Raw genomic sequence first — 24,830 nt, 5'->3', positions numbered from 1 at the left:
AGGTGTTTTTTTTCTTTCTTTCTTTCTTTTTCTTTTCTTGTTTGTTTGTGTGTTATTTTTTGGTTCTTTTGTGTGTTTTTTTGGCCAAGTAGAATTTGTAAACACTGGGGGGAAAAAGTTCATCATTAGTAGAAGAATAAAGTCACCACTAAGTTTTGGCCCCCTAAATAGCATACTGGCCAATGATCTTACTGGTTGTCTAAAAGTATGCCCATCTAAATCACAAGGCTGGCAAACATCCTATCAATGAGACCAAAAATTGTAAATCCAACTCTGTTGTTGATGTATTTCTTGTAGATTTTAAACTATGCATCAAGCATTCTAAAAGTACTGATCTCTCAGCAGAAGATAATATGGGAGCTACGGAGATTTTATCAAGTTGATAGGAGATAGACACATAGCTTATTCTAAAACTCTGAGGTCAATGTAAAAGGATCAGAAAGGAATGTCCAAGTTGGCTTCTCATTTCCAAGTAGAGATAAGAGAGAACCTACTTGGCTTTTGATAGAGAAAGAACAAAAGGTCAAAAGAGCACGAAGTCAAAGGATTATATTCTCTGTGTAAAAGAATCCTTTGCATCAGCGATTTTCAACATTTTCATTTTACAGCACACAAACTAATTACTAACATTCTGTGGCAAACCAAAAAATACATTTTTTGCCAATCTGAGAAAAAAAATACATATAATTTTTATTCATTGGCACCAGATGGTTGTTGTGTTAGCTGCTATCATTTTTTTTTTTGGGGGGGGGGGCAAAGGGTACAATCTAGGGGAAAAGAGGTCAGTGTCCCCGACTAAATAGTCAGATATTACATGTTTTAAACATTCTTGTGGCACATCAATATGCCTCTTGAGGCCCAGTGGTTGAAAATTGCTGATTCACATCAATCTCAAATGGTTTGAATGCCATTTGAAGGTGAGTATGTATGAATATGATAAACAGAATAATAAAAATCAAATTTCACTTGAACAAAAAATGTGATAGCAAATATAAACACGGTGTGCCTAATGTTAATCTCAGCATTTTCACATATATTAATTCATTTAGTGCTCATAACAATCTTTTGAGATAGATAGCATTATTGTCCCTGTTTTATGGATGAGGAAATTGAGACACAGAAAAATTAAAACAAATGGGACTAAGGTCATAGAGTTGATGAGTGGAAAAGTCAGGATCAAATCCAGGCATGCTCTAGATAGAATGCTTGATGTCAACCACTACTCTACTGCCTCCCATGGGCACAAAAGTGCACCAACACAGCCTAAAATTCATAGGCTATTATTAGCAATTTCAGCACATAATGAATCCAATATTTTTTTAATTGTAAAGATTATTCAAACTTCTATTAAGATATAAAATGATTTCTGGAGATGCCAAGTAATACTAACACTGTTCTCCTTAAGTTTTATCTTCAAATGAAATATGTAACTGCATTGTATTCATAGCTATGATGTCAAAATACATAAGCATTTGTTAGATTAGAAAAATGAAATTTAGTGCGTTCTTAATGGATGTGTTCAAATGCAGGGGAGAATGACTCAGATAGGATATGCATATCAGATGTGTGGTTGAATTAGATCCAGACACGAAACTATATTCAGGGTTTCAGCACCCCTCTGGGACATGTTGGCCAATCTCCATCTCAATACTTGTCATATTATAGTGGAACTGTAGCTTATTTTTCTGCTTGACACTGAGGTTCTCAATGGCACATCTTATTCATCTTCAGTGCCTGGTTCAATACCTCATATATAGTAAGTTCTCAATAAATACTCGCTAAACCAATGGAAGCAGTGAGCATCTGCTATATGGATGACATTGTGCTAGTTGGGAGGTCAAATATTAGGGGGAAATCAACCCAGGATTTAAAATGTGACGCGATAGCTCACACAATGAACATAGTTTACATTAAAATCCCCTAAACAAGAGATTTCTATAAAATATCAGGACTTGTCACTATTAAGTAATAGTATATACCACCTTAATACAACTTTTAAAAGCCTGGATGCTGTTACTGACAATATTGTGCAGAACAGACTTATCCTGCACACATGTACTGTTAATTTAATAATGATTCTCTCCTCCACTCCTAACAATTTATAGTTCTATGACTCAGAAGTTATTATAAAGTCTGCAGCATCTGGTCATTCCAGATGTTTACTTCATTTAAGCAGCACTATGTTTTATCAGTGCTCAGTGCTATGTCTCTAAGACATAGTGAAAGAGACAGACAGCAAACTCAAATCCCAATGAAAACTTTTTTATACTTCCATAATAAAACTATGGGGGTTATAAAGATAGACTATTAAATTAAAGAGGCAAGTACGCTGCTCTATACTAGCAGACTGCCTTTGGGTGCCCTACTTAATCTCTCTGAGCTGCATATTCCCTTTCTTTTAAAAAGAGATAAATAGTAATACCAATTTCACACGTTTGCAGTGAGGATTAAATGAGACAATAGCCGAAACCGGTTTGGCTCAGTGGATAGAGCATCGGCCTGTGGACTGAAAGGTCCCAGGTTCGATTCCAGTCAAGGGCATGTACCTTGGTTGCGAGAACATCCCCAGTGGTGGGGGTGCAAGAAGCAGCTGATCGATGATTCTCTCTCATCGATGTGTCTAACTCTCTATCCCTCTCTCTTTCTCTCTGTGAAAAAATCAATATAACATATATTTTTTAAAAAATAATAAATAAATAAATAAATAAATGAGACAATATGTGTAAAATGCTTACTACAGTGCTTGGCACAGAGTAAGTAGCTGTTTTAATTAGAAAAGACTACAAACTTATAGCACTTCTCCCTATCACTTCTTAATATAATCTTAATATTCCTTTTACTTTTCTTTTCTCTCCCTAGTCAATTATTCTAGAGTTAGACCTTATTGGATAATAAAAACTAGTTATCAATAAATAGAAAGGTATGGTTGATGTATGGCAGGTCAGATACTACATGAGAAGACACAATTTAAAAAGATCCATAGCCACTACATATCTACAATACAAATGCAACCTAGTACAGAACTCAGGTTTACCTATACGTTAAAACTATTCCTGTGTGTGTTTGTATGCATGTGTTGGGACTGTGCATTTAGTACTTTGGATGTCCTATTACAAACTTCTAATAAATATGTAGTCTATAAATGCTTTTCAAACAAAAAGAAAACACAACATCTAATACATTTTATTGCTGCACCAACTTTCCAAGGTTATAGGTATCATGATTTCCTATTCAAATGCTGCTTTGGAAGAATGCCAGGGCTGATAACGCTGTAAAAGTCAATTGCAAAAGTCACACAAAACTGGTATACCTGACATTTTTCCATGTATTTTTGCAAATTTTCTTTCCTTTCCTATGAAATTGTGTAGCTTGCTTTCTGGATTCAGATAAATTTGCTCCCTTTCCCTATTTTGACAACTGGTCTGCACATATGAGGCTAAAATTTTCAATTAGAATATTGGAAAAAATATAATTCCTGCCAAGAAAAGCAGCTACAGACCTTTGGATGTCAACATGGGTATTCAGTAACATTAATGTTGTACTAGGAACTGAGACTAGAGAGCCAAATGTAAGCTTGCCTTTGGAAACAAGAGGGAGCTTCGATGATGAATATACACAAGACAAATTAAATATAATAGAATTTGAATCTGAAAAAAAGTTAATGCCTATCTATCTCTCAAAGGTGCCAACTCCCACAAAACCAGACTCCCTAGACCTTGAAAAAAGACAAGGTACTTGGCATCCTGAAGTAAATGTTCCTCTCAATCTAATGCAGCTGGGCAGAAGTGGAGGCAAAGGCTTTTATTGCAAAGCCATTTTAAGAAAGATTTGTTTGGAAATACTCTCTCATCACTCACTTTTGTCTTCTTTGCTTGAATTTTTCCATTTGAAGCTCAACAAACAACTCACCATTTCATCAGTATTTATGACATATTAATCATACACATGCAAACATAGATAATGCAGTAAACACTTTTGGAAAATACTTTTTCCCCCCTATATGTATTTTAATGTTAATAATTAATGATTTTAATAGTCTTTATTTCAATGTGTAAACCTCGTTGTTAAAAATGCAATTGCCCTGCTCTAGCTGGTTTAGCTCAGTGAATAGAGTGTTGGCCTGTGGATGGAAGGCTCCTGAGTTAGAGTCCAGTCAAGGGCACATTCCTGGGTTGGGTGCTCTATTCCCAGTAGGGGGTGTGGAGTAGGCAGCCAATCAATGATTCTCTCTCATTATTGATATTTCTATCTCTCCCTCTCCCCTCTTCTATTAAATCAATAAAAAATATATCTTTTTAAAAAGTAATTGCCCTAGCCAAGACCAGTTTGGCTCAATGGATAGAGCGTCGGCTTGGGGACTGAAAGGTCCCGGGTTCGATTCCGGTCAAGGGCATGTACCTTGGTTGCAGGCATATCCCCAGTAGGGGGTGTGCAAGAGGCGGCTGATCGATGACTCTCTCTCATCGATGTTTCTAGCTCTCTATCTCTCTCCCTTCCTCTCTGTACAAAATCAATAAAATATATTTAAAAAATATATTTTTTTAAAAAAGTAATTGCCCTAAGCAAAAGGATTCTGTGAATGTATTATTATTGATACTAATCAACCCCCAAAATGATCCACTTGCAAATTCAATTTCTTTACTGAATACTATAAGAAATTGTAATAATAATATACCAGAGAGAAGATCCTGAAAGAGGACCTGAGATGCCTATAGGGTATAGTTAATTGGTGACATGGAACAAGACCTTTGAAGATATATCAGACTAAGTTATTTAGTTAAGAGATACATGAAACCCACAACTTTGATTATTAAGTTATTTAATTCCTTCAAAACAATAGCCTTAGTTTAAACCAACCATATGAACTTGCTTTCTTTTGTTATCCTTCTGATTATAATGCAAGAAGTTGAAAGTTGTTGATCACATATTTAATAAGGCCATTTATGCTATTATTGTAAGTTTGGTTCCACAGAATGTTTCTTACGTAAAGCAAAAAGATATCCTCAGTAACTTAAATGTGAAACCATTTGGTTTGCTTCTCCACTGATGTACCATAGAAATCTAATTTCTCCAGTATAAAATGATAAGGAAGAAGTTTAAACTAGAAATCATAAATAAGAAATTAACACCAAAATTTTCAGTCATTTTAGAAATAAATTTAAACATTTTCTCTGGAATGGGGGTAATTGTTTAATGTAAGTTACTGTTGATTTTGTGCAATGTTTTCTTGGCAGGAAAATGTTATTATTAAACTATCTTGATTCTTGTCGATGGAGTACTCTTAAATTCTTATCAACCAGTAATGTTTTCACAGTAGCTTGAAATGCAGAATAAAAAATATAAAAGCTGAAATAAAAAATAATTGGGGGGGAATGTAATTTTAATGCAATTTAATTATCAGAATGTGATATTCCCTTTAACCATAAATTCACAGGCATTCCATCTAAGAACTTCCTCCCTGGAATATGTGGTGAAATAAACACACTTTGGAAAATGCTAATTTAGATTATATTAATACATGTATATCAATATTCACATTGGCCAAGATATGGAAACAATTTTTTAGCACTCTATCGCTGGATGAGTGAATAAAGAAAACGTGGTGTTGGCTGGTGTGGCTCAGTTGGCTGGTGTGGCTCAGTTGGCAGTTGATTGGAGAGCTTCATCCTGTATGCCAAAAGGAGGCAGGTTCCATTCCTGATCAGGGCACATACCGAGATTGTGGGTTTGATCCCTAGTCAGGGTGCATGGAGGAGACATCTGATCGATGTTTCTCTCTCACACACATCAATGCTTCTCTCTCTCATATTAATAAAATAAATAAAATTTGAAAAGAAAGTAAATGTGGTATATACATCATGAAATATTACTCAGCGTTAGACAAGAAGGAAATATTTCCATTTGTGAATTATGAATGGCTCTTAACAACATTATGCTAAGTGAAATAAGTCATATATAGAAAGATATAAACTGCACAATCTCTTATATATGAAATCTAAAATAGTCAACAGAAGGAATGAATAAAATGTGGCTGTTAGGATCAGGGGGAGATGTTAGTCAAAGAATATCAAGTTTCAATTATGCAAGCTGAATACATTCTGGAGATCTAATGCACAGCACTTTTTACTATAATTAATAATACTGAATTGTACACTTGAAAATTTCTAAGATGGTAGATCTTAAGTGTTGTACTGCAAAAAAAAAAAAAAAAGAGAGGAAATGATTAACTATGTGAAGTAATGGATATGTTAATTAGCTTGATAATGGAGTTCATTCCACAATGTATGTATACATCAAAACATCAAATTGTACACCTTAATATATACATTTCTTATTTGTTAATTATACCTCAATAAAATTGGGAGGAAGCAAAAAAGTTCAAAAATTTAAGTTTTTCAACATGTTAAAATTTGCATCATTTTATTTATTTATTCATTGACTTTTAAAGAGAGAGAGAGAGAGAGAGAGAGAGAGAGAGAGAGAGAGAGAGGTTTGTTATTCCATTTATTTCTGCATTTATTGATTGTTTCTTGTATGTGCCCTGACCAGAGATTGAACCTGTATCCTTGGGGTATCTGGACAGCACTCTAACCAACTGAGTTACCACCCAGGGCTTCATTTTTTCTTTTTAGAGTAAAAAGGATCCTAAGGACCTCAAAGCAGCCAACTTTTATCTTTGAGTAGAATCAACAACAACCTAGACATTAAATACAAGGCTTATATCAGAGATGTTTTGTATCAATAATCATCAGCTTCTAAGAACAAAATATGTTCTAGAAGAAAGAATGGGGAGGGTGTCTGAAATGAGGGGAAGTGAATCTGGACCTGAGGTTTACTTTTTAAATTACATGTTAAAATATAAAATCCGTGAAAAAATGAATTGCCTGATGTAACACAGGGAAGGTGTTTCCCATGTTAAAAAATTTCTAACATTATGAAGGACTGACACTGAAATTTAGTCTAAAGGGAAATCATTGAATAAAAGTTCATCGCTGGTAGTTACATTTGAATCCTCATTATTTTTAAGAGCTTTTCCCACCTTCTCTTTATTTTTGTTGAGCCTGATCTATGGAAAGATGTCAATCACATTTTCACTAATTCACTTGCACTGTCTTATCTCTGAAGGCAATAAAAAACAATCTTATCTATTATTTTGGCTGAATTCCACTGTTTTTAGGGGGAGGGTGCACACCTATCATATATTTTTTTTATTACAACCCTAACCCTGTGCCTAAAAGGCAAAAAGAATAAATACCAGAGTTCCTCATGGACTACATAATCACACTGCACAATAGTACTATGCATATTTATAGAGATACTGGCAAGTATAGTAGGCACTTAATACAAATTTGGTGATTTAGAGACACTTCTTATATTCTACATTTGATGAGCAAAAATAGGGTCAATGATCAACTTCAGCTTCACTTCTGACTCCTTGTCAGCCAGTAAGCGTGTCTAACTCACTCCTACCCTAAAAGCAACAAAACTCTTCCTTCCCTTTATCCTGTTTCTTTGTGAACTTCCAACATGTCTCATCATTAATTATCAAATATCTTTAAAAAGTAAGCATTACCACTTTCATCTCAAAACTTTCCATTTATTCCTCAAACCTTTTAAACTAGCTTCTGATCTCTAAAATGTCACAAAAGACTTCTAAAATACCAACAACAGTGGCCTAAATTTAATAACCCCCTTGGTAGTTGTTGATTGTCCCCCTCTTTTAGAAACTTACTTTTTCCTTCGCTTCTGTGACACAGATTCCTCTTTTGGTGCTCCCCTTGTGCTTCCTTGGCCATTCCTAGGGGTAAGAGACTGACTTCCAAGGTCTTGCTTTGTTATATTCTCTGCAATCTGAACAAGTTTAATACAATTTGCTCTACGTTTTTCTACATGACTGTTTCAGCAGCACTTTCATTCAATATCATTTCACACATCCTCTGGTATTTCCTTTTCTACTACCGCACCATCTACCAGATAGTTAAGCCAGTCCGTTCTATCAAGATGAGTAAGAGATTAATATTGGCCTGACCTACAAGGAAATAAGAATCTTCACTGATGAGAGAAGCAAGCCATGGGTCATGAGGTCATGGTATAGTACTCAAATGATAAAAATAATGTGGACAATGAAGAAGTTATTATGTGTAAAGGGTGTGGTTGCACTGAAACGTGAGCAAAGAATTAAAAGTGCAGTTTTAGCCTGATATCTTAGATGCCAAAGAGAGTTTTGCCTGGCTAGCACCAATTGTATTTCACAATTAAAGGAAATTTTGTCATAACGAAATGAAAGCACCTAGTATACAGTAATTGTTCAATAAATGTCAGTTGACTCTAAATACATATCTATTATAGGACATTTTTATTGGGTGTAAGAGTAGGAGTACAAATTTTATTCCTATATATAAAAGCCTGCCTATAGATATTAAGATTGATTTAAAAAGAGACTACACTTTGATGCTAATTTCTTTTGCTGTGCAGAAGCTTTTAATTTGATGCAGTCCCATTTGTTTATTTTTCCCTTTGTTTCTCGTGCGCTAAGCATTGTGTCAGTGAAAATTTTGCTACCTGAGATGTCTGATGTTTTGCTATTTATGTTTTCGTCAAGGATCTTTATGGTTTCACAACTTACATTAGATCTTTTATCCATTTTGAGTTCATTTTTGTGTATGGTGTAAGTTGGTGGTGGTCTAGTTTCATTTTTTTTACATGTACCTATCCAATCATACCAGCACCATTTATTGATGAGACTAAAGGATGTAGAGAAAAAGGAACCATAATATACTGCTGATGGGAATGCAGACTGGTACAGCCACTATGGAAGTTAGTGGTAGAGTTTCCTCAAAAAATTAAAAATGGAACTGCCATTTGACCTAGTTACCACACTTCTAGGAATATATGTTAAGAAGCAAGAAAGAACATATGAACTCCTATGTTCATAGCAACACTATTTACAACAGCTGAAATCTGGAAATAGTCCAAGTGCCCATCAAAAGATGAGTGGATAAAAAAGCTGTCGTACATTTATACAATGGAATACTATTCAACTATAAAAAAGAAGAATCTCTTACCCTTTGAGACAGCATGAAGTGACCTAAGAGTATTATGCCAAGTCAGAGAAAGAAAAGTATCACATGATCTCACTTATATGTGGAATCTGATGAACAAAAAATAATTGACAAAAAGAAAACAGATTCAGAGACGTGGAAGCATGCAACAGACTGAGGATCCTCAGAGGGAAGGGTGGGGGGGGGGAGAAGAGATCAATCAAAGAACTTATATGCATATAGGCCTAACCCATGGACACAGATATTAGTGGGGTGAAGATTTGAGAAGGGATGGTACTGAGGAGAGGGTTTCAATGGGGAAAAGGGGAGACATCTGTAATACTTCAAACAATAAGATAAAATTTTAAAAGAAGAAAAAGCATGGAATGAGTAATATAGAGAATAGAGTCTGCAGTGCACAGAAACCATTATAATGGTGTTATCAAAATGACAACAAAGGGAAGATAAATCAGAAAGTGATCCCTGGAGAGATGAAGCCCCAAAAGAAAAATGATAATACTAACCCTCCCCCCCCAAAAAAAGAAAGGACTACATTCCTGGAAGTGAAGGTGATATTAAAAGCTGCCACACAAGAACTCTAAGTGCCGATATTATCCTGTCTGGGCCTGCTAGCATAAGTGTCAAGGGAAGTCACAGAACTTTGACATATCATGTGCTTAAATTCCTAAGTCTGTCCTTCTCCAGGAAGCTAAAAGTATAAAGTCTCAGAAGTCTGGATGTGTGTGTCATTAAATTCCCTTCAAGGACACCCAAGTAATTTTTACTTAAAAACAAATCTACCTCTCATTTCAAGAAGGTGTTTTTTTTTTTATTTGAATTATTACCCAACATAAGGAACAGTATGTGCCAGAGCTCCTTTCCTAAAACTTAGATCATCAGGCTTTTATTTTCCTTATAGAGTCCAATCATTGTATGCTTCCTGAAAGTGCTAATAGTTGCAATTCTTGGGACCAAGGTATTTTCCTGATCACTTAGGGAAAAAATTGTCAACAGAAATACCATCATCTTTTGGTCAATATTTTATGAAAATAAGAAATATTGTATAAAGAGTTATACCACAATTAAGCAAAATACTAGCAAATCTAGCATCTCTTCCTTTCCATCCTCCTTCTTCATTTTAGGAGAGTTTATCCTCATAGTCTCATTGTCCTCTGAGGAAAACTTTTATTCACAACAAACAAAATAAGCTCATCTGTCAAAGGTACTGAGTCCTATGTCTACTTAAAGTTTTAAGTGGCAGATGTATTACACAAAGGATCTCCAGCAAAAGTCTAGAATACTTTTGGTACCCATTTGAGATACAAATACACTGAGTGGCCAGATTATTATGCGTTCAGAGATCATAATAATATGGCCACTCAGTGTATATGCAGGGTCACCTATTAACATTTTTTAAATTTTTATCATCATAAATATAACAAGGTATATACCTTTTCTTGGTTATGCTGTCACACATTGTTGTGGTGTTTAATTTATTTTACATCTCATTTCATAAATTGACTGCAAATTACACAACCAAACGTGTAAATTTTTTTCTAGTCTTAAAAAGTTTTAAAGATAGTAAATGTGAAGAGGGAAATAATTCATGTACAATGACAGAGCTTAGTTACCAACTCATCAGAGCTAAGATTATATTTTCAGAGCAGCAACTTGAGTTTCACATTTAAATGTCTATAATGAAAAGTCTAATTGCATTTTATATTCTTAGAGCTGAGAAAGCAGTGGTGCTTTGAGGGTCTGGAGCATGTCTACAGGAAAAGACCTTTGGGAATGAAGTCAACATGTCCAGCGATAAAAGAGATTTAATGGAACGAGGAGGAAACTGGGGGTGGAGGGTGAGCATGAGAACATAATGGTCCTCCTGCAGACATAACAGTACTCCAGAAGGTAATGTTTTCCTCCATCTAACAATTATTCGAATCAAGTGAATATGCACAATTTACCCAGACTTCTAAGGGCATTTCTAATCTCCTAATGGATTATATTCAGTACTTCATGTGAGTTCATGTTTTGTTGTTGTTTTGTTTGTTTTTACTAACACTGGGCTTTTAGTCTCATCAGTACAAAAAAGGAATTAGAAAGACCATGTGGCTACTATTTTCTTTATTTGTATAATCATCCCCATCAATAGCTCAGGTATATTTAACAGCCTCTCGGCTTATGCCTTCCATGCACAATTTTTAAATTCATTTTAATGTGTGCCTTTGTTCCATACAGAAAAAAGGCCACTCACAGGTTTGCTTCCAATGCATGGTAAATAGGTGCATTTATATTTATTTGAAAAACAGCTTTCTTCTTGCAAACATTTTCTCATGTGTCTGACCACTTTTACTTTGTAAAAAGCAAAACTAAAATTTGAATTCTTTTATCTTAAATTTAACTCATACTAAAATAAAGAGGGATTTTTGCTATTGGAAGCACCTCATATGCAGCCACTCCAAGATTTTTGGTTGTTGTTGTTGTTTTTGTTTGTGTTTTTTTGTTTGTTTGTTTGTTTGTTTTTCCAAAGACATCCTCTTTTGGCTTCTCTTCCAAGATCATATTATATTCTGTCTTGCAATTTAGCAATATCACTTGGTAAATACATAGTACCTGCATAATGTACATGTCCCCTCAGGACTACAAATTACCATAGGCATTAAATCTTATAGTATACTTAGCACAGAAATAAGTCTTTCTTCTCAGTTTGAGAAACACACACATAACTGTCAAGGTACTTAACCAACAAATCTGTGTGTAAGCACCCAAGCACCCAGCATACCTTGTCCCCTTCCTTTAAAAAAAAAATAACATTTCTGACCTAGATTGAAATAATATCCACTAAAGCATTGGCTTTTAACCTTTTACAGCAAAAATAGTAAGAAATACACTTTACATCCCCACTAGGTACATATGTACACATGTGCATAGATCTAAAATAAGCATCACCAAAAATACCTAACCTTACCGCAGGATGTATTCTGATATTTCCTTATTGTCTATCTTATTATATTTTGTTTCAAATAAATGCCAGGCAAAACCTACTAAATGGAATGCATTATGCACTAACGAGTTGTTGCTCATCACTTGAAAACTACAACGATAGAAAAAATAGGCTTTTGTAATATCACAAAGCAATGTTGCTGGCTCCACATATAGTAGAGCATATCTTAATTAATTTTGATGCCACTAGTACAGACTGGTAAATGAACCTAAACCAACTTGAAATATATATATTTAGGATAATCTATCAAGAAATGGTTTGTTTAAAAAAATGATAGTGTCAAGAAGATGGAAATGGTATGTAACCTCTTAGAATAAGAACTTCTAAGGTTTGGGGATCATTATTTAAATGCAGCTACATTGCTACTTCCAATGAGTATTAATATCCAGGCCAATAGGACATCGATTTAAAAAACCTTCTTTGTTCTTACTCTAAAACACGTTTGTATTCAGAACATTGTCTTTAATTTGAGCTTGCAAAATTTTAGTGTATATTCAAATTCAGGATTACTTAGAAAGAAAATGATGTTTTAAAATATTTGTTCAGTTCATCCAGCCACTACATTGTTTTTAAACCTGTGCAAGGCATCACCTAATAATAACAACAGTAGTGAGTATACGATTCAATTGTAGAGTATTTTACATTTCAGAAAGTGCTTTTATTTTGAGAACTGGTACTGACTAGCAATCCTTGGATTATTGGATATTTAAAGCATATAATGACATTTTCCAGACCCAAAAATGAAACTTAATATTTGGTTTGTTCTGAATGTGACAGATTACTCAATCCCTTGAAGAAATCCAGGTGCTGAACTCTAATGATTGCTTGTATTATAGAAGTCCAGGCCACTCCTGCCATCCCTCATCAGTCTTGGGAGATATGAAAGAAATTAAAATTTCAAGGTAAAGGACCAAGAAAAGTTCTGGAGTGGGGGTGTCACGCAACCTCCTTGTGGGGAAGTATTTCCTAAAGATCATAAAACAGATGTTTATCTTTTATAAACATTTAACGTTTTGGCAAATTGAAAGCTTAGGAAGCTAAGGGAGTGAAGGACAAGGCCAGGAAGTCAGGAATTCCTGGAAGTGAACCTAATCTTGGCCTTATTCTGTTTTTGCTCTAAATCAATGCCAAACTCTTCACACCTCAGCTGCTTTATAGCAGGCAAGAATTATACGGGGGATAAAACTGTTTCCTGGGAATGTCACAGGTTAAATGGTTAATATTTCAGCCCTCAACTGTACTTCCACAAAAAAAACAAGCTATCCTCCATGTACATTAGTTACCGTCATTGTATTGGGAATCAAAACGGAGCATCTGTATCCTGCCAAACTGAACTTGAAAAGAGATAATTCCATTCCTCAATTCCTGTCCATACAAACAACTGGGAAACTCATTCATGTGAGTTTTAAGGTTTTTAAAGTAGCTGTAACATCTGTGAGTTGAATATTTTCAGGCAGTTCATACTTTCAAGTTCAGGGCCCTCATCTTTATTTGTCCCGCTTCCACGGGTTCATCAACTTAGTCATCTCACTCAAGTCCTAATTGGACAATTTATGGAAATAGTACTTGGTCTCTGTCATGAAAAGAAGCTCAGTTTTCTGTCAGGAGGCACTCCATCTAAGTCTAGCTCTGTCCATGCTGCTTTGGGCTCTTCAAAAGGCAGAATGTGGTTTCACTTTCTCCTCACCACTTCATGATAAAAGTGTCCTGGTCCCGTCTCGTGGCACTTAATGAAAGGCCCTCTTTCCCTGGATTTGGACTGTTGGCCTTCCCAACCACTCATTAACTGGCAGGAAATGCCCTCCTCAGCAATCACTATTGTGTAAATAGAGCTATAAACTTTGGAAGGCTGGTACAATCCCAGATCCTAAAACTGCACGTGTGTGTGTGGGGGTGGGGTGGAATCTTGATTGTAAAAGCATTGCCTTCCAAATTAAACTCAAACCACATGATACAGTCCATAAAATATACAAAACACGCAGTCCAGTGACAGATTTATTGTAGCTATGCAGCATAAAGCAAAAAAAAAAAAAAAATCTATATGGAAAGCACTGCTACTTTTGACCCATGCAGCCCCTAAACAGGAAACTAAAAGCAAATCTGCCAGCTGTGGCTTCCCTAAGAAGGAGACCAATGCAACCAGCGTTTCCTCTCATTGCTTGTCACCATTTCTGAGTCTCTGCCTGAACTGTTTTCTTAGCTAAACAATTTATGGAAATTTCTTTGGGGATAGATGGAAGGCAATAAGGAAGGCTATTGTATGATCTAGGCTTGAAAGTGAAAAATGTAACTTTTAACAAAAAATTTTTACTTTGTACAGGTCACACAACCAGTTGGTTCAACTTCTGCATTTTAATAAATACAGGAAAATAGGCTACATTAATAAATGCTAATGTGTTCTTCAGACACTTTTCTGCTAATTTAGAATCAATATTCAAAACCACAATTTTCATGCATGTGATTAGTAAGATAAAACTGCTGACTACAATATCCTTGAAAAGAGGAGCTAGCTTCTTAGAGATTCATTCTCTCTCTCTCTCTCTCTCTCTCTCTCTCTCTCTCTCTCTCTCACCATTCCCATAACACAACTTATGAAACTTAAACGTGTATGCATATATGGCACATTCCTTTCTAAGGGAATCACATTTCAGATCCTTTTTTATTATCGTCATCATAATCATCACAGTTTCCACAACACACGGAGGTATTCTCATGTTTTCCAGAACTGTAAAATGTCAAGGCCTATACCATATTTTCCAGTTTGTCATATTCTCACTCACAAAAGAACTCTGGAGGGGGAGTTTCAGTCAGAAAGTAAAAACACTGTGCCGAAACCGGTTTGGCTCAGTGGATAGAGCGTCGGCCTGTGGACTGAAGGGTCCCGGATTCGATTCCGGTCAAGGGCACGTACATTGATTGAGGGCACATCCCCAGTAGGAGGTGTGCAGGAGGCAGCTGGTAGATGTATCTCTCCCATCGACGTTTCTAACTCTCTATTCCTATCAATTCCTCTCTGTGTAGAAATCAATAAAATATATTTTAAAAAAAGAAAGTAAAAGCACTGTGCCCTCATATTATCACTACATTGAATCGCTAAGTATGTCTAACTGATTCCTCCAGCAAAACCAAGTTTCTCTTTCTAAGAAAGAGGATTAATAAATGGCAGAAGGGCAGCTTGTTCCACCAAAACCCATGGAGATTCTAAAAATAAAATAAAATAAAATAAAATAAAATAAAATAAAATAAATAATAATCCTTCCCTTGAGGAGCTTGTCAATCTGAGTCCAGACCAGACCCTAGCTTAAGAAAGTCAGCAGAACCCTACTGACACAGTCTCTGTGGGATGCTGAGGCCACTGCTCCAGGCATTCATGAAACAGATCAGATTACACAACCCTCCTGCCGACTCCCCATGTTTTTGTGTATTTTTAAGTCCTTAGACATAGAATGTGACCCTGTAATATGTGCTATTTTTCACTTCTTACTTTGGGGTGAGCTAATAATGATTTTCTTCAAGCTATCCAATTACTTAGGGAAAAATGCTGACATAAACGAGTTGGGAGCTCAAATTTTCTCCATAATCACGTCTGAAAAGAAATACAGTCTACCTCTTAAGGATCCTCATCCATCACAGACACCAAGAATTTAAGAAACAGCAATGCGGGGGAGAACCAAGATGGCGGCATAGGGCAGACACCAGAATGCAGCCTACCACAACAAGTTTGAATTTATAATTGAAAAACAGGGGAAACATCACCCTGAAGTGCAGGACAGCTGGCTGAGGGGAGGCTCTACCATCTAGGAAGGAGAGAGAAGGCACGCTGAACCTCAGGAACTGTGAAGGTATGGAAAACTGTGCACAAAAAAAGCGGCTGCAGAGTTCCCTGCTGCCTTGCTTGTGGAGCACGGAGAGAGCAGGCTGAGTTTGCTACCGGCTTATTCCCTGAGTGGAGAGGGAGGACAGCTAATGTGCAGCTGGCTTTCTTGTTCGGGAGGAAAACAGAACCACCCTATTGCGCTGATAGATGGCCCCAGACAGGGAGAGGCCAGACTGTCGGGCAGTGGGCGGGAATCTCTCCGAGGTGTGTGAAGCCAGCAGCCATTACTGCAGGACTCAGAAACCAGACCCTCGTAGGAAGGGGCTGAATAAAGCTTGTCTGTACCACCCGAGACTATGCCCCATCCAAGCAGAGCACAGAGGCCCTTCCAGTGGCTAGCTTCCTCATTCGCTGCCAATAGGACTCTCCTAGGGAGAGGCAGACAGGAATCTAAAGCTTGTCTGCGCCTATACCAAAGAGGCGCGTGCGCCTGCAACCAATCTTGTGGGAGTCAACAAAGCTGGTCTGTGCCACCCCGAGACTCTGCCCATCCAAGCGGAATACAGAAACCCTCCTAGCTGAGACACTTCTGATCCTCATAGCCAATTGGCTTGGAGATCAACGCTTCCCAGTGATACCAACAACAAGCAAGGCTTAACAACAAGACTGCACACACATCCCACAAAGGGCTATACCAAGACTGTCCACCTCAGGTAACTGGGAGGCTGACTCACTGAACTATATAGGACACCTTAGCACACAAAGCCACCCTACCAACTCAGGGAAGCTGTTAAAAATGCCAAGACAAGGAAATAGATCACAAACAAAAGAAATGGAGGAAAAAAAGAGACTGGATATAGAGTTCAAAACTACGCTTATAAGGTTTTTCAAGAATTTCCTAGAAAAGGTCGATAAGACCTATGAGGAGATAAAAAGGGGTCAACAAGAACTAATAAGGGATCAACAAGAAATAATAAGGGATCAATAAGAAATAAAGAATACATTGTCTGAAATAAAAAATATTATATAGAGTCCTAAAAACAAAATGGAAGATCGCAAGAATCAAGTCAAAGATTTGGAACATAAAGAGTCAGAAGACACTCCTCTGCAGAAGCAAGAAGACAAGAGAATACAGAAAATTGAAGATAATGTAAGAAACCTCTGGGACGACTTCAAGCGAACCAACATCAGAATTATGGGGGTCCCAGAAGAAGAGAGAGAGCACAAGATACTGAAAACATACTGGAAGAAATAGTGACAGAAAACTTCCCCCACCTGGTGAAAGAAATAGACTTGCAAGTCCAGGAAGCGCACAGAACTCCAAACAAAAGGAATCCAAAGAAGACCACACCAAGACACATCATAATTAAAATTCCAAGAGCAAAAGACAAAGAGAGAATATAAAAAGCAGCAAGAGAAAAGCAGGTAGTTACCTATAAAGAGCACCCATACGATTGTCAGCTGATTTCTCAATAGAAACCATGCAGGCTAGACGAGAATGGCAAGAAATATTCAAGGTGATGAATAGCAAGAACCTACAGCCAAAGATAATCTACCCAGCAAAGCTATCACTCAGAATCGAAGGCCAGATAAAGAGCTTCACTAATAAAAAAAAGCTAAAGGACTTCATCACTGCCAAACCAGAATTATATGAATTGCTGAAGGGGGTTCTTTCGGAAGAGAAAGTAAATAAAGATAAAAACTATGAACAACAAATACCTAACTATCAACAAGTGAATCTAAAAACTAAGGGAATTAAAAAAAAATCTGATGAACAATATTAATTGGTGAATATAATAGAATCAGAGGTATGGAAGGGGAGTGGACTGACGATTCTCAGGGAAAAGGGGAGAGGGGGATGTGGGAAGAGACTGAACATAAACTGTGCACCTATGGATGAGGACAATGGGGGGTGGGGAAAGGACAGAGGATGATGGGATGGGAACCTGGTGGAGGGGAGCAATGGAGGGGGGGGGGAATGAGGAACATTTGTAATACTATGAACAATAAAGATTTATTAAAAAATAATTAAACATAAAATAAAATAAATAAATTATTGTTGAAAAAAAAAGAAAGAAAGAAACAGCAACGCACCCTTTCACGAAATAGCACTCACAATCAGACCACTTATTGAATGCCTGCTTTTCAGAACATAAATGCAAACTCCACTTGGACACTGAGGTGAAATGTGATCTCCATCACTATGCTGTAGCTTATTGAATGTCTCTATAATATTTTTAGAAAAACTCAGAAAAACCGCTATACAGTTCATGAATCCAATCATAATAAAGCAGCCACCTTAATATTATGCGACAATTTCATTTACTTGGTTTGTAAAGCATTAAATAACCTAAGAACTATACTATGAAATGCACACCCATGCTAATATTGTACACAATACTTTTGTTTTGCTTTGTTTTGTTTTCCCAAGTAAAAGTTGAAAACTACAAAAGATGAAATGTAAGCTCTCGGGTTCTTTCACTCTCATTTTTTAACAGGCCACCCCTCTAAAAAACACCTTGTTTGTTTTCTTCATTCTGCCTCATACAGGTAGACTGTAAAAGCTGTACCTAAAGACTGATGGTCCTCTGGGCACAAAAGATAATTGTGATGGATCTGAAATGGCAGTTCTTGTCTCTTCTACTATGTAGACTTTGCTTTCTGGAAACAGTTTAAAAAAAAAAAAGAGGCGCTATTTATACCTGTATCTTGGTAAATAAGAGCTATGCAAATTCAACCTCTAAATGGGCAATCAGTGATCGACTGAAAAAGAGACAGCACCCGGTATTGTTTTTGGTTTTTGTCTGTGACTTCATCATTTTCTAAACTATACATGACATGAAGCATCTGAGTCAAAGTACTTCTTATTTTTGTTCCTTTTTTATCTGCTGAAATGGTTTAAAGAATTGTTTCTATACGAATTCTAGTTAAAGACTGATTTACCTTGGATGCAGAAGAAATATGAGGTAGAGGTGACAGAAAAATAGCTATTGGCTTTCGGGCCAATCCTCCAGGTCTCTTGCTTGCTTTTCCCTGAACTTGTTAGACAGTTACAATAGTTGCTACTATGGCCTCCAGCAGGACAACACTGAACCTAGTGTTTAGTCTGTTTTGCTGTTGTTATTGTTGTTGATTTTTTTTGTAAAAAAAATAAAAAATAAAAATACTGCTGCCTGAAATCATGGGATGGGTATTCATAAAAATAAAACAAACAAACAAAAAAAAAAACAAAAAAAAAATCAGAAAGACAAAACTACAATATTCTTCTATTTATTTAACAACCTTTTACTGAGAATCTACTATGTGCCAGGCACTGGGTCCATGAGCTAAGGAGACTCAGTAACCTGCCTAATAAGGATATACTCCTATATTTCGGGAAGCCTTTCTCAAATTTCCACACCAATTCTGGGCAATGCCAAGGAGTTCAGGATTCAAAGAATCTAATGAGGATCATTTTAAGCCAATTTGAATGATCCAAAATGGAAAACAACATCCAGCAAACTGCCAGTCTCTAGGATGTGCCCATGTTCTAAGGAGATCAATTAGCTTGCAGGAAGGCTCTAGTACCAACCCCCTGAATTTCTGTTTAGACTGCTTTTCTCAATTGGAAGCCTTTTCTTTCTGAGCTGCTGTAGTCCACCCACTGCGAGCATTTAAAAAAACAAACAAAAAACTCCTGCCTAAAATAAGAAACAAATCACTTCTACTCATGAACCAACTTAATGCTGATGGAAGAAGGGCTTGAGAGTGGACATAATATTTTAACAAACATGCCTAATTTATTCCTAAAACTCTAATCAGAATCCTTTTTGTTTCCTTAACACTTGGTTCTCATGGCTGTTATACAGAGTAAAGAGTTCTGGGATTACATGCTTGAGTTTATCATATACATATAGAGGGAGTATATATATATATATATATATATATATATATATATATATATATGTCATGTATTTCTGTATGCAAACTTACATATACATGTTCATATAAACACATAATATATATGTATATACATGAATATATAGTATACATATACATATATATACAGGTACATTTTGTATATTCACATATATACAACACACACACACACACACACACACACACACACACCGCTAAATTAAGCTTCATTTTATTCCTGCTTCTTTTTTAGTTCTGAGCAATGTAGTCTTTTTGTCAAAGTTAACTGCCTGGAGTTGAGCATTCAGAGTCCTGGCTCTATTACTGAGCCTGGCAGACATCACTTAATACAAAAAATTGTTCAGTTTATTGTGAACCTTTTTTCTTTCATTCTTAAAATGGGAAAAATGCTATAAAAATAGGTATTTTCCTATAAACCTCCAGGGAGAAATCAATGCATAGCTGTATAAAATGTTCTAACATGACAACTAATTTGCTCATGCATGCACATGTGTGTACTTGTGTGTATGTGCCCAGACAAATTGGAAAAACCTTTATTTCTCAAGTAAAATTACTTCTCAGTTTATATTACTTTCCCCATCAGTATTTTAAAAAGAGTCACTCAATATAATACAAAGTAGAACTAAATGATGGATTTATACAGGGTGTCCCAAAATGTATATACATTTTAACAGCTGATAGCTCAATTTTGAAAATGAAATGTATTTTAATATGCCTTTACAATTATACAAAATATGTGTATAAAAATTTGGGGGACATACTATGTTGTGTCTGTACTAGAATGATCTGAAAAACTACCTTTTCCTATCTATTTTAAGTCACATGGATATTATTTAACACCTGACAATGTAATTGATAACTTGTTTATCTTAATTCTCAAAGTTGCCTTTCCAACATTGTTATTTGGCTATCACGAGGCAATATACAACCATTCTGAAAGAGCAGGATGCCATGGAGACCGCTGGTTTCCTTAATATCTAAAAGCCCACATTAATAGAAATCTAATTTCTCTCCTTTTGATTATAATTTGTGTTTGTTTGTTGTTTGGTCGGTTGGCAATTAAACCTTTTGCTCCCACACATTTTCATAGAGGAAAAAATGTCCACCTCATTTTATCTGAGACAGAGGTTTCTTTCTAGTACTGAAGTGAGAACCACATCACACCTGGGATAAGAATACAAATCCCACAAAGAAACAAGACTTCTGATTTATCTTTTCTTGACATCACATACATTTATAATGGGAGGGGAAATGCATCTGTTCAACCTACTAAACATTTTTTATAAGAAAACTTAACAGCAGGGAAGCACCTTGATGAAGTAAAAGTGATCTTAGCCTGCATGCTCTTTCAGACACTTGATAGTTTTAACACAGCAGCGACCATTATCTGACTTTAATTACAGCATCAAATTACTTGTCAAACATGTACTGTAACTTATTCTTGTCTGTTCTGCCCAACCCCTGTTTGTAATCCTATCAGAAAACATTATTTATCTCAAAACAGAAAAATTCAGCTACGTTCCTGAATTTATTGTGCTATAGGCAGGAAAAGTATAAAATTTTAGGAATGAAAATCTTCTCACCTCTTTCTTCCTTCCACTCCATCTCACATAAGAATACAAGTGGGCGAAGAACAAAATTATACTTCAAACTATATTGTCAGCATCTGTATAGCAACCAAGAGACTATCACCGTCCCAACAAGCGCAGCACTGTACAGCCTCAACAGACAAAACCTTTTTTCCCCCAAGCTGCTATGATTATTTTTTCATATTGCAGAGCTGGGCCAATAATAATGCAACTACTGGTCAAAAGGATAAATTACACTAGTGCCTGGAAGTACAATGAAAAGCAAGAAAACCAATTTGAGGCGAATAGAATTCAGGCAATTAGGATCTGTACATTCTAATCTACTTTAAATGTTTAGGTTCTTGCAAGCACACAAAAATGTCTTCTGATTAAATTAAAAGCTATGCACAAAACCCGCTCCTTTGTGAGTTTTCAAATGATTTTTTTTTTTCATCTTACTGTAACACTTATTAAGCACCTTCTTTGTGCAAAGTATTGCTTAGGTAAAGGGTAGGTGCAAGGGAATACCAAATATATTTTGGATACCAGCTCATAACCAGAGGTTTTATCCTCCTTAAAAGGCAGCTGCTATGAAATGTCTGGTGTAGACAGTCAAGGGGGAAAAAAGGTACTTTATAATAATCCTGGGAATCATTATGGGTGCTAAAAGCAGCGAAGGAAATTAGAGAAATGAATTAGCTCGTAGAAGTAAAGTAAAGCATGCAATTACTACCTGGAGCCCATAGTGCGGGGTGCCCCCCAAAATGTATACACACTTTGAATAATTTTTAATTCCAATGGGTTAAATTTGAAAATATAAAATAAAATAAAATAAACATCAATTGATCTATCAGCTGTAAAGGGTATATATATATCTTTTGGGGGACACCCTCTATATCAATTCTCTCTCAAAATAGTTTACGAACTCCTTCAATTATATTTTCATACACGGTCTTCCATCCCATCATTATATGAAGCTTCAGATGTTAACTGGCAAAATTTCCTTCTATGGTTTCTGACACCAGTTTAACTTGTCTCTTCTGGCCTCAAAGTTTAGTATTTTCACTTTTTCCCCCAAAGGATGCATTTAGTCAGAAGTATTTCAGCAAACAAGGCAGCAAGCACATCAGGAAGCGAAGCTTGCTGAACTGGGATCTAAATATGTAATCACTAAAAAGGAGAGAAGTTGCTTTTGGTCACCTCTCTCTCCACCCCTTGCAAAACTGCAAGTATCTATTGCTTTACCTGCGGGAACTCATCTTTCAGATGTGAAGCAATACATTGCTCCATACACTCCTTTCAACAATCATCCTAAAAACGGATGCCACATTTATTATAGAGTAAATTCTGCAGTTCACTTTATTTTTTTTCTTTCTAGGTATTTTAGCACGTAGGTAGGAAAACTGCACTGTTCTGTACTAGTGGTAAACAATACCTTTCCCCACCCCCCTCCCAGAAGCTTGCTAAATTTAATTTCAAGACAATGCTAGCCAAGTAGCTTCTATTGTTTGGGGAGAAGTAAAAAGTAGAGAGACATAGTATATTAGCTGGGCTCTGGGCAAATGTCCCTTTAGGCAATGTTTAGGGAAGTGTCTATGGATATGAAGGCGGGCCCCCAAAATATTGCATATTGGAAACAAATTTAAAACAACCTTAAAAGTATTTAACATTTGCATAAGCAAAAGAGAAAAATGTGAATATAATCAGAGAAATCTGAGTAAACTTTATCTTTAGCATGCATTTCATTAGAGGGGAAAAACCCCTCATACATGAACTATATGAAGCATTGATGTCTAATCATTTGTATCAGTATTTCAAAACAGCCTGCTTTCCAATAGTTATATCAGTAATCAGCCAAAGACTTATTGATTAAACCAGGGAGTCAACAGAGTGAAAAATCAGCAATCATTTCAACATTAAATCTTGGAATAGATTTGTTTTAATTAATGCTTTCCCATGAACACAATATACATAGGGGACCGGTGCCATTCACAAACACTAGCGATTTAAGGACATCTAAGAAATATAAAGAACTCTTCGAAAACATAGTCCCTTAATTCAACAGCAACACAATAAATTCACCCTCACAGTTGTCTCTATACCAAATCATTGGTTAGTAGTCAGAAAAACACATAGATCTACTACAGTAAAGATAAAACTATACAAATGAATCACTTCATGTTAACTTTCATTACTCGTCTTGCTCTAATTTTGTTTTCTTACCATACAAGCCTATTGCGTAAATGATGAACAGTAAAGTTTTTCATAGTTTAATAGTTTGAATAGTCTCCTAAAATCTACCGCCCTGCCCTCCAGATGTTGAGAGTACAAGGAAGCTGCCCAAATGCGTTGATCTAGAGCGGCAAAAGGCAAGGGCTGCAAGGAATCTGTGGCATTGCTCTGACCGCGAGCGAAATTAGTTGTTAAACGCATTTGCTGAGGATAGGCCATGCAAGAAGTTTCTTTAAATTACTATATATAACAGATATTACATATGTAGAAATAGAAGAAAATAGAAATATAAAAAAAAAGAAAGGAAGAACAAGAGGAAGAGAGATCAAAGCCTTAACACTGCAACAAAGTTGCAGGGTTCATTTCCCTTCTTTTGCCATTGTGAAAAAATAATAATAATAAAGTTGAAAAGGCATTCTATTTCCTTGGTGTCCTAGGAAGCCAGCCACTCTCAGAAACCCCAATTCATCTCCAGCCTTACCTGATGCAGCGAGAGCGAACCCTGAGGTTAAGAGGTCCTGCTCTCAGCCGCAGAGGCAGCGGCAGCGGCGGCAGCGGCACATGCCATCTGTTAGCTACAGAAGCAGAAGCAGCGCTGCGCGAGGTGGCCCAGGTGCCCAGAGAGCCCTTAGCGGGGGTGTATACCAAATGCCGCCATTTTAAAGCGAGGCTCTGAAATCAGTAGATATAAGCAAATTAAAACCCGCCCCACCTACATAACTCCGCGGCTGGGACGCGCAACCCGGTTCCCAGTCTGCCGCTGCGGGGTATAACATGTCACGCCGAGAGACACCCAGACGGAAGTGCTAATCCCTCCGCTCCCCTCCGCCCCCTATCCCGCTGTGCATTTGCAAGCCTACTTTCAGGCCCAGAAGAAGTCATATTTTCTTGTCTCCAAAACACGGGGACCCTTTCCAGGGCCGATCCGGCGTGCTGAGGGGCAGAGGGGCCACGGGCCGGCCTCCCCTCTTCTTGCATGCTCTTGGTTCAGTCCGCTCGGAGCACCCGTCGGAGCTCCTCAGCGCCCTCCTGGCTACAGGCTGGCTTGGGGCTCCCGCCTGGCAAGCGGCTGCCATGGCAACCCGGGCCCAAACCCCGCCCGCCCAGACCAAAGGCGTGCCCTCCACCAGCTGTGCCCCGGCGGAGCCCGCCGACCCCAGCAGTTCGGCCCAGCGCGTCCGCCCTCCGGGTGCCCCATGCCCCCAGACCGGGCACGCCCAGGGATCGGCGCTAGCGAGGGGACTTTGGGT

The 24,830-nt window shown here is 37.0% G+C and overlaps 1 protein-coding gene across 6 annotated transcripts in view; it reads right to left on the bottom strand.

Moving 5' to 3' along the window:
• MBNL3 (muscleblind like splicing regulator 3) overlaps window positions 1-24,592 on the bottom strand; it is a 126,153-nt gene extending 101,561 nt beyond the window's left edge. The window contains exon 1 of one of the 6 annotated variants that reach the window (XM_036443293.2): window positions 24,441-24,592. The gene's annotated coding sequence lies outside the window, so the exon portion shown is untranslated. Of the gene's footprint in view, window positions 1-21,363; window positions 22,075-24,061; window positions 24,310-24,440 lie in introns of those variants that run through there. The other 5 variants (XM_036443287.2, XM_036443289.2, XM_036443286.2 and 2 more) reach the window with 5 other exon arrangements.
• Window positions 24,593-24,830: the final 238 nt, after the last annotated feature.

The sequence above is a fragment of the Pipistrellus kuhlii genome, unplaced genomic scaffold (assembly GCF_014108245.1).
Source record: "Pipistrellus kuhlii isolate mPipKuh1 unplaced genomic scaffold, mPipKuh1.p scaffold_m20_p_19, whole genome shotgun sequence".
In the NCBI taxonomy this organism is placed as follows: Eukaryota; Metazoa; Chordata; class Mammalia; order Chiroptera; family Vespertilionidae; genus Pipistrellus; species Pipistrellus kuhlii.
This window is presented reverse-complemented; position numbering and strand designations above follow the sequence as displayed.